We start from the raw sequence: 14,967 nt of genomic DNA, 5'->3' as shown, positions 1-14,967 counted from the left end.
ATGCGTCCTAAAAATAGGAATGATGGCATTCTGCATTGAGAGATGGCGTGTTGTTATTTGTATGTAGCATGATTGCATAACTTATGCATAATCTTAAGAAGTGTTAGTAAAACCCCTTTCCAACCCCTTTGTCACATACTCATTGTAATTCTACACTTTTATCAACTTTGCGTTTAAGTCCGTCGCATAGGAAAAATTCTTAATCAAACAACATCCACTTCATTTGTTTTTACTAAAGCAAGAAAATCAAAGTGATTGTCGCATATTTACTTAGTAGTCCCTGTGTTCGACCCTAGACTTACCAGAAAACCTAATAAGGCTTATACTTGGGTCTTGTTAGGAAAACTTGATTGATCACCGCAAAATCACATCATAATTGAACGCATCAAGTTTTTGACGTCGTTACCAGGGACTACGGTACATATTGTGCTAACAGTAAACCTCTTTGATTTTCTTTGTAGCTTTTGACCTCTGTGCACTGTCATTCCTATGGTAAGGAAAGAAGCAAGCATCGCATGAGTGAAAGACACGCTCCTGAGCCCAACTACGACCCAGAGATCGAAAGAACATTCCGAAGAAGACAGAGAGACAACCGCCAACAACAACAAGAAAGAACTCCCAGAATGGCGGAACAACTGGAAGAATGCAAATGCGAACAACATCATGGCAAACCCCATTCTCCTGGCGAATGACCGCAATAGCCCCATCTGTGACTATGCGTCACCTAACCTTTATGATTTCACCCCAGGAATCATGAGGCCAGCTTTGGACGGACCAAGGTTTGCGATGAAGCTGGTTATGTTACAGATGATCCAGACAGCCGGATAGTTTGGTGGATGGCGTGGCGAGGATCCGCATGCCCATCTCCTGAGTTTTATTGAAATTTGTAATACTTTTGTGTTCCTAAATATCTTTGCTAAAGAAGTTCGACTCACGCTATTCCCATTTTCGTTATGTGATCAAGCAAGGAAATGGGCATATTCTCTCGAACTAGGGGAGATAACTTCGTGGGAACAGGTTGTCGAGAAGTTCATGAAGAAATACTTCCCTCCAACAGAGAATGCAAAAAGGAGGAAGTTAATCACAAATTTTGAACAGGAAAAAGATGAATCGCTCAGCGATGCGTGGGCAAGGTTTAAGAGATTAATGCGAGATTGTCCGCACAACGGATTACCAGACTGCCTCCAAATGGAGATATTTTACCATGGATTAAATCCTGCATCGCAAACAGCTACCAATGCGGCAGCAGTAGGCTATCTGCTTGATAAAACTTATGATGAGGCTAAAAACATTCTTGATCGTCAAAGAATCATGAAGATTGGCAGGAAAGCGATCAACAAATAAAACCAAGAGAAGGTAATGCAAACAACGGTGCCATTGCATCTTTGCAAAATCAAATGAATGCGATGATTAATCTGTTACAGGGCATCACAATCAACAACCCTGGAATGCAAAGAGGGCAAGTCAACGCAATTGAACAGATGTGCACGAGTTGTGCTACATATGGAGAATCGCATTCGATTGATGAGTGTCCACGGAACCCGCAGTCAATCTACTTTGTCAAGAACAACCTTTCCTCAAATACATAAAACCCCGGGTGGAGAAACAACCCTAATTTTGCTTGCAAAAATACCCAACAACAAGGTTACCAACCTATGGCGCATAAAGAAGGACCACCAGGATTTTTCCAAAGAACTAACGGTCAATAACAACAATAAGCCAGCAGCTCGCAAACACCGCCATCATCTTCTCTTGAGAACCTCTTAAAACAGTACATTGAAAAGAATGAGATGGTCCTCTAGAACCAGATGACTTCCATCTGCAATATAGAAATTCAAATAGGACAGATTGCGGGAGAGCTGAAAAATAGACCACAAGGGACACTACCGAGCTCAATTGAGCTCCCTCGCAACCCGGGGAATACAGGGAAAGAACAATGCCTAGCAGTCACCCTAAGAAGTGGAAAAGTGATGGTGGAAGAAAGGAAAGAGCCTAGTGGGACCAATCCAAATGCGATGGAATCCAAGAACCCGTTTACGCAAAATGAATCAGAAGAGCCTGAGACAATGGAACCGAAAGTTGCGACCACCTCCAAACTCTAGACCACGAAACCGAGAAGGTACAACTACCATCACTCCCACAAAGACTGAATAAGAAGTGAAATGATGAAGGAAAGATCACTACGGTGTCATTAACACAAAGATCAAACATTGTAACCCCACCAAAGATGCGCAACCCAGGAAGCTTTATGATACCCTGCTCAATTGGCGGGATCTATATCGGTCAAGCAGAATGCGATCTTGGGGTGAGTATAAATTTAATGCTACTTTCAATCTTTAAACAATTAAATGTGAGACAGCTGATGCCCACGATGGAGACTCTCTAGCTTGCGGACAGGTCCCTAGTACACCTTGAGGGAGAGTTGAAGGATGTCTTGGTCACAATTGATAAATTCATTCTATTAGTAGACTTCATCATTCTAGATTATGAGGTGGACGAAGATGTGCCTATCATATTGGGACGACCATTTCTATCTACTGGTTGTGCTCAAATTAATGTGCACAAAGGAGAGATCACGATGAGCATCAATGGGAAGAAGTTCAGGCTTAAGGCGATCAAGATCCCAGAGGATCAAGAAAAGGAGAGAAAACCTCCGTGGACCTGAAAAATCCAAATTAAAGAAGAAACAAGTAGTCCCTGCATTGATATGCGACACACACTCATCAGGGATGAATCTTTTTTTGGTATCCTTTTGATATCTTTCTTTCATGAACTTATCTTACTTTTTGTATAACCACTACTCTTTAGAATTTCCAACTCTGTTTTTCATACTTTTTACCCTCTTGATTTAGTAATGATCGTAGTGAACGATTGTAATGGAGCTATGCAATAACCTAAAAACACGTGAGCGGTTTGATCAGCCCATCGAAATCAAGGAACCAGCCCACCGCAAGATAGGATGCGATCAAAGATGATGCGGCAACATGGCAAATTTGGGGGTTGTATCTTTTCTTGACTCATTTTATTTCAATTTCGCACTTCTCGTATCACATTTTAATATTGCTAAATTCTACTATCGCATCCTCTTTAGTTTGACTCAATAATTTAATTTCGATTACTTTATTTAGTCACCGCATTCTTTCCCGTACCAATTATGATTTCAATGATGAAACTCATGCCTTTATTTCTTACCGCATATACTAGAGTCAAATTAATTTCAGGACAGTCAATTCATGAAACATTTCTAAAAGTTAGCAGTCCACCAGTTTTCCTTCAAAACGGTTTTTACGAAATTTCCTAAGTTCATCGCATGAGTTATTTCGTCTATCAGCAATGAGGATATTGCTATGTATAAATTTGGGGGTGCTAGTATTATTATTTTCAACCTTGCTACTTTAAAAAAAAAATTAAAAATCATAACGTCGAGATCAGATCTCGCTCGTAGTTGGATGTCCGCATGACACCCGTGGGGGCAAGCCAAAACGAAGGCTAGGCACTTGGATCAGTGCAAGATCACAAAAAGAATATCTAAATCGCACAAGGATAAAAATCACTTGGAAACACCCCGTTGGAGAAAGTTTGAAATAAATCATGCGATGTCCTGGAAATGAGTAAATTTTTTTTGAAGGTTAAACTTGCGGTCCCTAAAGATTAGAAATATTTTAGGAAGAGATCAGGATAGAAATTAAGAAGGCATTGGTTCATGAAATTTGAATAAGGCACCTTGAGAAGTATAGGTAAGGTAAAGGCGGTTGAATCTTTAAAGAAAATCTTTAGTTTATGCTTGAGGACAAGCATTGTTTTAAATTTGGGAGTGTGATAACTGATAGAAATACAAGTTATTACAGCTCAAATAAGTAAAACAATGAGAGAATGTGACGGTAAAATAAGCAATATCATGTCCAAAAGTGCTAAACTAAAAGGAATTGCGATCGCATGCACCCATCGCATAAAAGCAGTTAATTTACTTATTATGTACAGGAAAAATGCGATGGCACAAGGAAAATTATGATCCAAAGGAACAAGGTGTCAGCGCGCTTGAATGGCAATCTTGAGGAGACCATTTACATGGTGCAACCCAAATGATTCATTGCACAAGGTCAAGAATAAAAGGTTTGCAAACTAAATCGGTCCATTTATGGGCTGAAACAAATATCTCGATCTTGGAATATTCAGTTTGATACTGCGATCAAATCTATGACGTTGACCAAAACGTTAATGAACCTTGTGTTTACAAGAAGATCGTCAATAGTTTAGTAGTTTTCTTAGTGTTGTATGTAGACGATATACTACTCATTGAGAATGATGTAGGTCTACTGACTGCAGTTAAGAACTGGTTAGCGACCCAATTCCAAATGAAAGATTTGGAGAGGCTCAGTTTTTTCTAGGTATACAGATCTTTCAGGATCGTAAGAACAAAGTGCTAGCGCTGTCTCAGGCATCGTATATTGACAAGATCTTGCTCAAGTACTCGATGCAGGACTCCAAAAGGGGCCTACTACCATTCAGGCATGGAGTCACTTTGTCTAAGGACATGTGTCCTAAGATGCCTCAAGAGGTTCAGGAGATGAGACGAGTCTCATATGCATCTGACATTGGTAGTTTAATGTATGCGATGCTCTACACTAGGCCAGACATCTGCTATGCTGTGGAAATAGTCAGTAGGTATCAGTCTAACCTAGGCCAGGGTCACTGGACCACAGTTAAGAACATCCTCAAGTATCTTCGGAGAACGAGTGACTACATGCTCATGTACGGGTCTAGGGATTTGATCCTTACTAGATACACGGATTCTGACTTTTAGACTGATAAGAACTCTCAGAAGTTCACTTCAGGGTCAGATTTTACTCTTAACAAAGGAACTGTAATGTGGCAGAGCACTAAGTAGGGGTGCATCGCCAACTCCACGATGGAGGTCGAGTACGTAGCAGCTTGTGAAGCTGTTAAGGAGGTTTTCTGGCTCAAGAAGTTCTTGACAGAGCTGGAAGTTGTTCTAGATATGTCTAGGCCCATCACCCTTTATTGTGACAATAGTGGTGCTGTGGCGAACTCCAAGGAGTCCATGAGTCACAGGCGCGGCAAACACATAGAGCAAAAGTATCATCTGATCCGTGAGATAGTGCATTGAAGAGATGTGATCGTCACGAAGATCGCCTCGGAGCACAACATTGCTAACCCGTTTACGAAGGCTCTCACAGATACAGTATTTGAGGATCACTTTTAGAGCATGGGTCTACAGGACCGCCCGCAGTTGGACTAAGGCAAGTGGGAGATTTTATTGTACTGGGTTTTTATGCTCTAGTTTATTATTTTGTACAACCCACTTCGCTTTAGGAAAATTAGGAGATTGTTGGGATTGATGCCCTAAAGTCTCGTGTCCTGTAGTTTGTAAACAATTTTGTACAAACACTTGTGATGTATATTATATGATATTTACTTCACTTCTTAACTTTGTACATTTGGATGTTTTATTTGCTTTACCACAAACCAATAAACTTAAAATCTCTGGTTGTCTTAATGTAATTTAAGCACGTATGTGGTGATATACAAGTGGATCATGTCTTAAGTGATAACCAAAATGGTCTGTAGTATATGGATAGAGGAGGGAAACCTTATCCTGAAAACGCTACGAATGTAGCCCGCTTTGTGGAATAGTTACAAGTATTGTGACTTGTCATAGATGGTCTGTCTTAATCATTCATGTAGAGGACATGTGTGCGGAGACGTCCTATACAAAGAGTTTGTATAAGACCTGACCACGAAGTGTTAACGTCTCGTCATATAACTCCGTTCATGATAGAGACTTCACTTTATTGAGATGACCATAAGTAACATGACTTCAATTCTGAGTGAGTTGGGAACTCCTGCCATTGAGGGCGGTTATTTGATTTGCTTGGGTGCGAGTGGCCAGAGCGCCGACTCAAACCTACCACTTTGGGGATTCGTTTGATTTAAGAGCTAGGAACTCAGCTTCACAAGATGGAGTTCACTTCTTCCCCGAAACAGAGGTAAGTAGATAAATTGCTCCCTTGAGGGCTGATCCCAGGGCTTGAACGACGTGGCACCACACATCTTCTCATGGCCCGAGAGGTGTTCACACATAGTATGACTATGTTGTATTATTCATTAGAGGGATTAGTGGTACTTGAGGAGTAAGATGTAACCACAGGGGCAAAACGGTAAATTGGTTTGGTTGTACTTACAAGCATCTGTGAAGGGTCATCGTACTGATGATTGGTTATATCCAATGGACATAGAAATATATCTATGGTAAGAAGAGTTCAGTTGTTGGTCTTTACTAAAATGCCTGACAGCTAATAGATGGTGGATATCGTGGCTAAAGAGTTTAGTCAATTATTCACATACCGTTGGAGCTTTGAGCCAAGGTTCATAAGATTCCCTTGATAGCTTGGATACAAGTTGAGAATCAGTTTTCGGGTTAGTTTGAAATGTTCAAATTGACAAGAGGGAGTTTGGTTATATATGATATAATTGAACTAGTTAATTATATATGATATAATTAACTTTATGTCTGAGATACATTAATTTGGAGTATATTGGATATAAATATGATTTATATCTAGTGGAGGAAAAATACTATGGTTAATATATGATATTAAACCATAGGTTATGAATATAATGTGATTATATTTATTATTTATTAATTGGATAGTTATAGGATAATTGGCGGCGTCTCTTCTGTTTTCGTAACGGATGAGTAAGATGAAAAACCTTTTTGAGATGCTTAAATAGCTCACGGTGTAGTGCAAGATTTGAAGTGTTTAAGTGTGTCATCGCTTAATAAAAATCAAAGCCTATATGATAGTGTTGAACAATCGCTTATCGCTTACACCCGCACGTGCTATTTACTAAACAATCGCTTATCTTTTACTAAACGATCGTTTAGCGCCCGAGCTTTACTAAACGATCGCTTAGCTTTTCCTACACGACCGTATACTTCACCTAAACGATCAAGCATTTTGTCTATATGATAGACGAGTCTTTCTCCCACTTTCTTGATCATTGTATACAATCTCTTTTCCTCCTCCCATCTACCAAATCCGAACAAAGCCCACCCTTTGGATTCTCACTCTGAGAATACTGAGGGTTTCGAGTGGTGGTGTCGTCCCCGTTTCCTTCNACCCTTTGGATTCTCACTCTGAGAATACTGAGGGTTTCGAGTGGTGGTGTCGTCCCCGTTTCCTTCTGTTCGTGTGGAGACTATTCGTGGTAGATAATTGGGTGTTGTTGAACGATAGCTTGCCGTTTCAGCAAAAGCAAGATTTGCTATAAAGAAAAGTTTTCAACTGGTATGATCTCTCGATCTCTTATTTATTGATCCTTTAAGATGCCAGTAATTTAGCTTTACAATGCTAATCTGTATGTTTAAATGTATATGTGGAAATTCTATCACAATGAATTGAAAAGATCCACTTCCACTCATAGGTCTATTGTATAAGAGTTCCTTCAAGTTATTCACGTACCGTTGGAGCTTCGAGCCATAGGTCCATAAGGTCCCCTTGGTAGCTCAATAGATTCAAGTTGAGAATCAATTTTTGGGTTAGTTTGAAATGTTCAAATTGACAAGAGGGAGTTCGATTATATGTGATATGATTGAACTGATTAATTATATATGATATGATTGACTTTATGTATGAGATACATTAATTGAAGGAAAATGGATATAAATATATATCTAGTGGAGGAGAAAACACTATGGTTTATATGTGATATTAAACTATAGGTTAATGAATATAATATGATCATATTTATTATTTTTAATTGGACAATTAGAAGATAATTGAGCCAGCATTTTCTCCGTAACCGTGTGTTAGTGGGAGGTTTAATTTAGTTTTTGTAACTGAAGAATAAAATGAAAATCGTTTTCATTTTGCAAAGAGATCGATAATTCGCTCAAGAAAATGTATACAGCCTATCGTTTAGCAAACTAAAAGACTACACGATAGCTCATCATTGCTACATAATTGTATACACGCACGCCTCTTTCCAAACAATCGCATAAGTTTTTCTAAACGATCGTCTAGCGCCCGAGCGCTTACTAAACGATCATCTATATGATCGCAGCCTATTTACTACACGATCGTGTGCTTGCAGGCTATTTACTACACGATCGTGTGCTTTCTTCTAAACGATCAAGCATTGTCTATACGATAGACTCAGCCTTCTCCCACTTGCTTGGTCGTTGTATACGATCTTCATATCCTCCTTCCCTCTACCAAATTCCAACATAGCCTACACTTTGGATTCTCACACCGAGAATACCGAGGGTTCTAATTGATGGTGTCATCCTCATTTGTTCTTGTTCGTGTGGAGGCCATTTGTGAGTAGATGATCGTTGGTTTTGGTGAACGATTGCTTAGACGTTCTAGCGAGAGCGAGAGGAGTAGTCACTTGGAGAGAATGAGATTTCGGTGAAGAAGGGTTCTTCAACTGGTATGTTTTCTTGTTTTCTTGTTATTTATTTTCAAAGCATGCCAGTAATTTGTAGTATAATGCATATTTGTTCTGATTGAATGTAAATGTGGTAATTTCGTCACAATGTATTTGGAACGATTCGCTTCCACTCAGAGGTACTCTTGTATAAGAGTTCTTTTAATAAGTTAGTTATCATATTTATTTATATTATTATTATTATTATTATTATTTGAATAATATTTCCCATCTTTTCTCTCCAACCACTTTAGTGGGTGGTTATGGTTTTTATGGCAAAAAAAAGAATAAAAGAAAAACAGTTTTTTTCTTCTTCTACATACAATTTGGCTGAACGATTGAGAAACTTACAACAGTGTTCTCTCTTTAGTTTTTTGTGTGAAAACTTTCTCAATCTTCTTCCTCCTCCACCCAAACTTTCCCTCTAATCAAAATAGTCAGAGTCCACTAGTTATGACTTAAACAAGATCCACATGTATGTCTCTACATACTTGTTTAAGCTACAGAAGATATAGTTTATTGGTTTTATGGGTTAATATTATTAAATGTCAAATAAAATACCTCAGATTTATTAAATAAATAAACTATTTGTACATTACAATTACAAACTACATGACCCACGAGACTTAGGGCATCAACCCCAACAGTTAAGACTTTATTTGAGACATCTGCAAAATCGTACCACTACCTTAGAGAAAATTATAAAATCAACAAACCAAATCTCCAAAAATCTATATGTTCAAGTCATATCAAACCCGACCCACCTTTTAAAGCATAAAATTCACGTGTAAATATAACCCATATGGGCATTTCTAGAGGTGGACCGACTAAAATTGAATTCATATAAATTTTGTGCTAAAGTGGAAAATATTTTTCTTTATAAAAGTTCATTCTCTAGCTTCACTTAGCTCCAACTATTATTCCATATAATATAATCCTAAAAGAAACAAAATAAGTTTATCACAAAACACAAATAATTTAATTTCTATATCACACCACCCTTCTATTATATTCTTTTTGAGGAAAAAAAAAGGAAGAAGAAGAAGAACACGTGGTATGTCCTAGGATTTAATAATTATCGCTTTAAGGAACTTCAAATAGATGAGAGATCTCAAAGAAACAACATAATTGAATTCATTGTATTTGAATTGATCATCAATTCCTCCTAAGTTTATATGATTGTTGTTTTGTTAATCAACCCTTTTTTTTTTCTCAAAAACAAAGACAAATGCTAGTTTGTTCCTCTCCCCACCTGAACAAATCAAACAGGAAAAACATTAAATAAAGGGTCATATATATATATATATATATATATATAATTTGCTGCAAATTAAATGAGGGGTTTGCTATAGAAAGATGACAAAAGAAGAAGTCACTCATGGCCATGGTGCATGGATTCCAACCTTGTACTCATCACCATCATCATAGTACTTCTTCCATCTTTAATTTTATGTCCAAATTTCATTTTCATCCCTTTATTTTCAAGTTTGTCCAAATTTAGTCCTTACTATTAATCTATTATTGACTTTAAAAAACTTTTGGTTAAAATGTCATTTTGGTACTAGTACTTTGAAGTTTATTCAATTTAAGTTTATATATTGTCAATTGTCCAACTTTTATCTATGCTTTCAATAAATCTCAAATCTAGTGTACGTAGTTAGTTAATTATTGATTTTTTTTAGACATTTTTATTATATATTGACATTTAACTTATAATAAAATTTTGAAAACATATCCACATATTGTATGTCTTTAATTGCATGGATATTATTATTATTATTTAACTAATTTCAGTTAAAATTAATTTTGAAGGACTAAATTTAAAATCTTTTGAAAATATGGGGATTAAAATTAAATAAATTTCAAAATTATGAGGACCAAAATGATAATTTAACCAAAAAAATTATTATCTATTAGCATTTTTAGTATAAATTTTGGAAACATATTCACATATTATATTTTCTTGTTTGAAAATAATAATAATAATAATAATAATATTCAACCAATTTCGATAAAAATTAATTTTGAGATATTAAATTTAAATTTTATTAAAGGTATAAATATTATAATAGAACATTTGAAAATTTGGATGTGTAGAGATTAAAATTGAAAAATATTAAAATATTGAAACTATTTTATCTATAATTTTAAAATAGATTCCCCAATAATAACTCCAAAGCCAAAGAGAAAGGGGAAAAAGTATTGAGTGGGCAAACAGTGAATAGTGGTTTTGGTAGTGGAAGGGTAACAGCAAAAAGCTTGTTGATGTGAGTTGTTGTGAGTGAGACAGTGCCACTTCCATAACTCTTCTTCTTTCACTTAATTTCATTTCCAATAATACCCTCTTTCCCCTTTTCTTTCTAAATTCTCCAAAGGTATTTTTGTAAAATACTTCAATTTTGAGATTTCGGTTTACAATTTAGGTTTAAATATTACTTTGATCCATGTATTTTTAGCTCTGATTCATTCAGGTTCTTGTTAGGAGTGTTCACGATTCAGTTCGGTTTGGGGATCAAATCGAATCGAATTGTAAATTTTAAAAAATGTATTTTCTGAAACCAAATCGAATCACATATTCGGTTCAGTTTGATTTCATGATTTTTTATTTTTTTTATTTTTTATGTTTTTTCATATTTTCTAGATTATAAGCGGTTTGGTTTGATTCGGTTTCACAGTTTTTTAGTTTTTTTAGTTTTTTTATTTTTTATGATTTTTATATTTTAAATTATATATACTTATTTTAATATATTTATTAAAAATGTGGCTCAGTTCAGTTTCAAATCGGTTTCTAGATTTGAAACTGAACCGAACCACAATGATTCAATTTGAAAATATATTGACCGAATTAAACCACATTAATTCGGTTTTGGTTCAATTTTGGTTCAATTCCGATTCGGTTTTAGCAGTTTCAATGATCACCCCTAGTCCATGTAGTTTTAAAATGTTCATTTCGATTTTTATACTTTCAACTTTGGTTCATTTTGGTTCATATACTTTCAGAATGTTCATTTTAGTCCTTGTACTTTCAACTATGATTCATTTTGGTCCTTAAACTTTAAAAACGTGACTTGATATCTTAAATATAAAGTAAAAGTGAATATGAATGGACCAAAATGATCATTTTTTAAATGTACAATGATAAAAAATGAACATTTTAAAAGTATAGGGACCAAAATGAACAAAAACTAGAAGTACAATGACCAAAGTACTATTTAAATCTATAATTTACTACCGTGAGTGGTAGAGTAATATAAACTTGCACGAACAATAAATGTATACCATACGACATTACCGATAAATATTAGTTTTGTATAAACATTATGAGATTATATAATTTTATACTCATAATTGATTTCACTTTCTCAAAATACAAAAGCTAACCAACATGTTGGAGACATAGTTATGGTGTTATGGAAAGAAAGAGTAATGTTTATTTTATTTAATGTCATATGACTCAAAATTTTGTAAAAAAAAAAATATTAAGAAATTTAAAAAATATATTGTAATGACTATAACGAATATTATTTACTGTAATTTTAATAATGGACTCTTGTGATTATAACCTTTATGAAAATTAATAAAACGTATTAATAATATTATTAATAGTCGATACTAGCATTTCACCCTAATTATATAATTGTAATGAGTATTTCTTAAAATTACATTGAGCAACAAGCTATTGTTGTATATCATGACTTTTCATATAATTAAAAACTTATCGCACGAATTATAAGTTCTTTTAATTTAAAAAATATATATATTAGTAATGTCAACTAAAAATTCATATGTAATAAATTCGTTTTTCCTCCATAATTAATTATTCCCTCTTATCTATATATATATATAATATTCCATCTTTGAGGCTCTCAAGTTAAAATTTATGATTCTTTAAGTTTTCCAAACAAAAAAAAAAAAAAGAAAAGAAAAAAAAGAAAAGAAAAATACTACTTAATAAATACCAATCGAATGATTATATATAAAGAAATTTTCACAATTTGAGAAAATGTCAAATTATTTATAGAAATAGTAAAAAAAGAAAAAAAGACATTGATAGACATTTCTATCGGTGTCTATCAGTGATAGACTTGTATCAGTTTCTATCACTATAGTATCATTGATAGACTTTTATCAATTTCTATCACTGATAGACACTGATGATTTCTACCTGCGTCTTTTAGTGATAGACTTGTATCAGTTTTCATCACTGATAGTATCAATGGTAGACTTCTATCAATTTTTATCACTTATAGACATTGATAAATTTCAATCACTATCAAAGAAGATTGAGTTTTGTTATTTTGTATGCGTGCACACATATATGTATGTGTATGTATATATATATATATATATATATATTCTTTGAGTACAACAACTATGGATGGAGAAATGAACTTCCGGTCCTAAGGGATAGAAGTCATGTCAATATCATTAAGTCAAACTCATTTTGCCGAAATGATTCTATATATTGATGCAATATAAAAATAGATATTCTTCTTAATAAAAATAGTGTGTTTTGTCAAAATAGTAATAAATAAATAAACAATATTATGTGTATATGTATAAAGATAAAATATCAATAATTAAAAATTATTTTGATAAATTATAAGTTATTTAAGAGATGTTTTGATTTTTTTTATTAATTATAATTATTTTTATGCATAAACATATAAATATCTACAAAGTTATTTATTTATTTATTTATTTTTGTTTTATCTATATCTTTTGTGGAATAATTGACCTAGTTTTAACATCACTTCATATTAAAAGTGCTATTCCATGGCTCCATTTGTTGAATTTTTGACCACATAGCAATTTAATATAATTATGTTAATTCATATAATTATATTGCTCTCTACTGTTACATGAACAAGATTTGAATTAATGGGTGTATGAATCATTACCAAAGATATAGAATTAGGTATACAAAAAAAAAAAACACATATACTACAAACCTACAACTACTCTAATGCAAAACAAAAAAAAAAAAAAAAAAAAAAAAAAGACAAAGACAAAGACAAAAAGTTAAAATTTAAAATATAGGGTGTTTATTTTAATTTAATTTTTGAGATATAGTAATTGATATTTTCTCTTAAAAAAACAAAAGTAATTGATGTTTTATCAATTATATTATTATAAACATAGAGAAAGATTTATGGAATAATTTAGTCTTCTCTCTCCTTTTTTTTTTTAGTACACATTAGTTCATACGAAAAGCATCTTCCATCACATATGAAATATATATCAATTACCATTGAATCATACTCATATTGATAGTTATATCGTATTTTATAATTTTTATTCATATATTATCAAAGGTGTAAGAAAAGAATTAACTTGAGCCAAAATGAGAATAAATCAACTGTCATGAAATTTATTGGAAAAAAATATAACTTTTTGGTCCCTAAGTTTTGAGTTTAGTTTTCATTTAGCCTTTATGTTCCAGAATATTGTTCTTAAATTTTCAATTTAATTTCTGTTTATTGTATAAGTTTTAAAATATTACGATTTTACTCTTGAGATTTAAATTTTATTTCAATTTACCCTTTTAAGTTTTGACCTCAATTTTCACTAAATACTCATTTTTTCAATGATAATGCCTATTGATTAATTTAAAAGAATGTATAATTAATTAAGTGTCACTATTATTCCCATCACTATTAAAATTAATTTTAAAATTTTGTTTCATAATTATTTTAAATTAATTAATAGATATTAACAACAAAATCGAAAGTGATTATTTGATGAAAAATCAAGATTAAAAGTAAATCTTGAAATCTAGGGACCTAATTGAAACAAAATTCAAAATTCAAAATCCAAAATTAAGAACTAAAAGTGTAATTCTTTGAATAGATAAAATTGAGACTAAAGTCAAAACTTAAGTATTAAAAGTGTAACGTTTTGAAACTTAATGACGAAATAGATACTAAACCAAAAAGTTAGACACTAAAAAGGTATTTTTCCTAAATTTATAATATCAACTTTAAAGTCACATGTTGAATTTTCATTCTTTCGTAAAAAAAAAATAATAATAATAATAAAAAATACAATCATAACAATAAATACACGGGTCAGATTAAATTTCGTACGATAATTGACAAACTCTTCTATTCTCGAATTGTTATATTAAAAAAAAAAAAAAAAAGCACACACGGTTGGGGAATAGGGATTACCAATGGCCAATGTGCGATGCCATGGTACCAAAAAATGTGTATTGTGGGACCCCATTCCCACCCCCATAATTTATTAAACGTCACATGTGCTTCTCATAATTTTCCATGACACTCTAATAGTGTTTTGACACTTCACTCCATTTTTCCAATCTCTTTTTCTTCTTTTAAATAATATTCGAGGTGTTCGAGGTAGATACTTCGTCTTGACTAATATCATGAATCAATTATTTAATTTTACAATACTTTGATCGTTATTCATTTTTTAAATCTGTTCTAATAACCAATTATGTGTTCGTCAATTCTTTAGAATTATTAAATTTTGCTATTCGGTCTCCTTTTCTATTAA

The sequence above is a fragment of the Benincasa hispida genome, chromosome 6, assembly GCF_009727055.1.
Source record: "Benincasa hispida cultivar B227 chromosome 6, ASM972705v1, whole genome shotgun sequence".
NCBI classification, from domain to species: domain Eukaryota; kingdom Viridiplantae; phylum Streptophyta; class Magnoliopsida; order Cucurbitales; family Cucurbitaceae; genus Benincasa; species Benincasa hispida.
Note: the sequence above shows the minus strand (reverse complement) of the source record.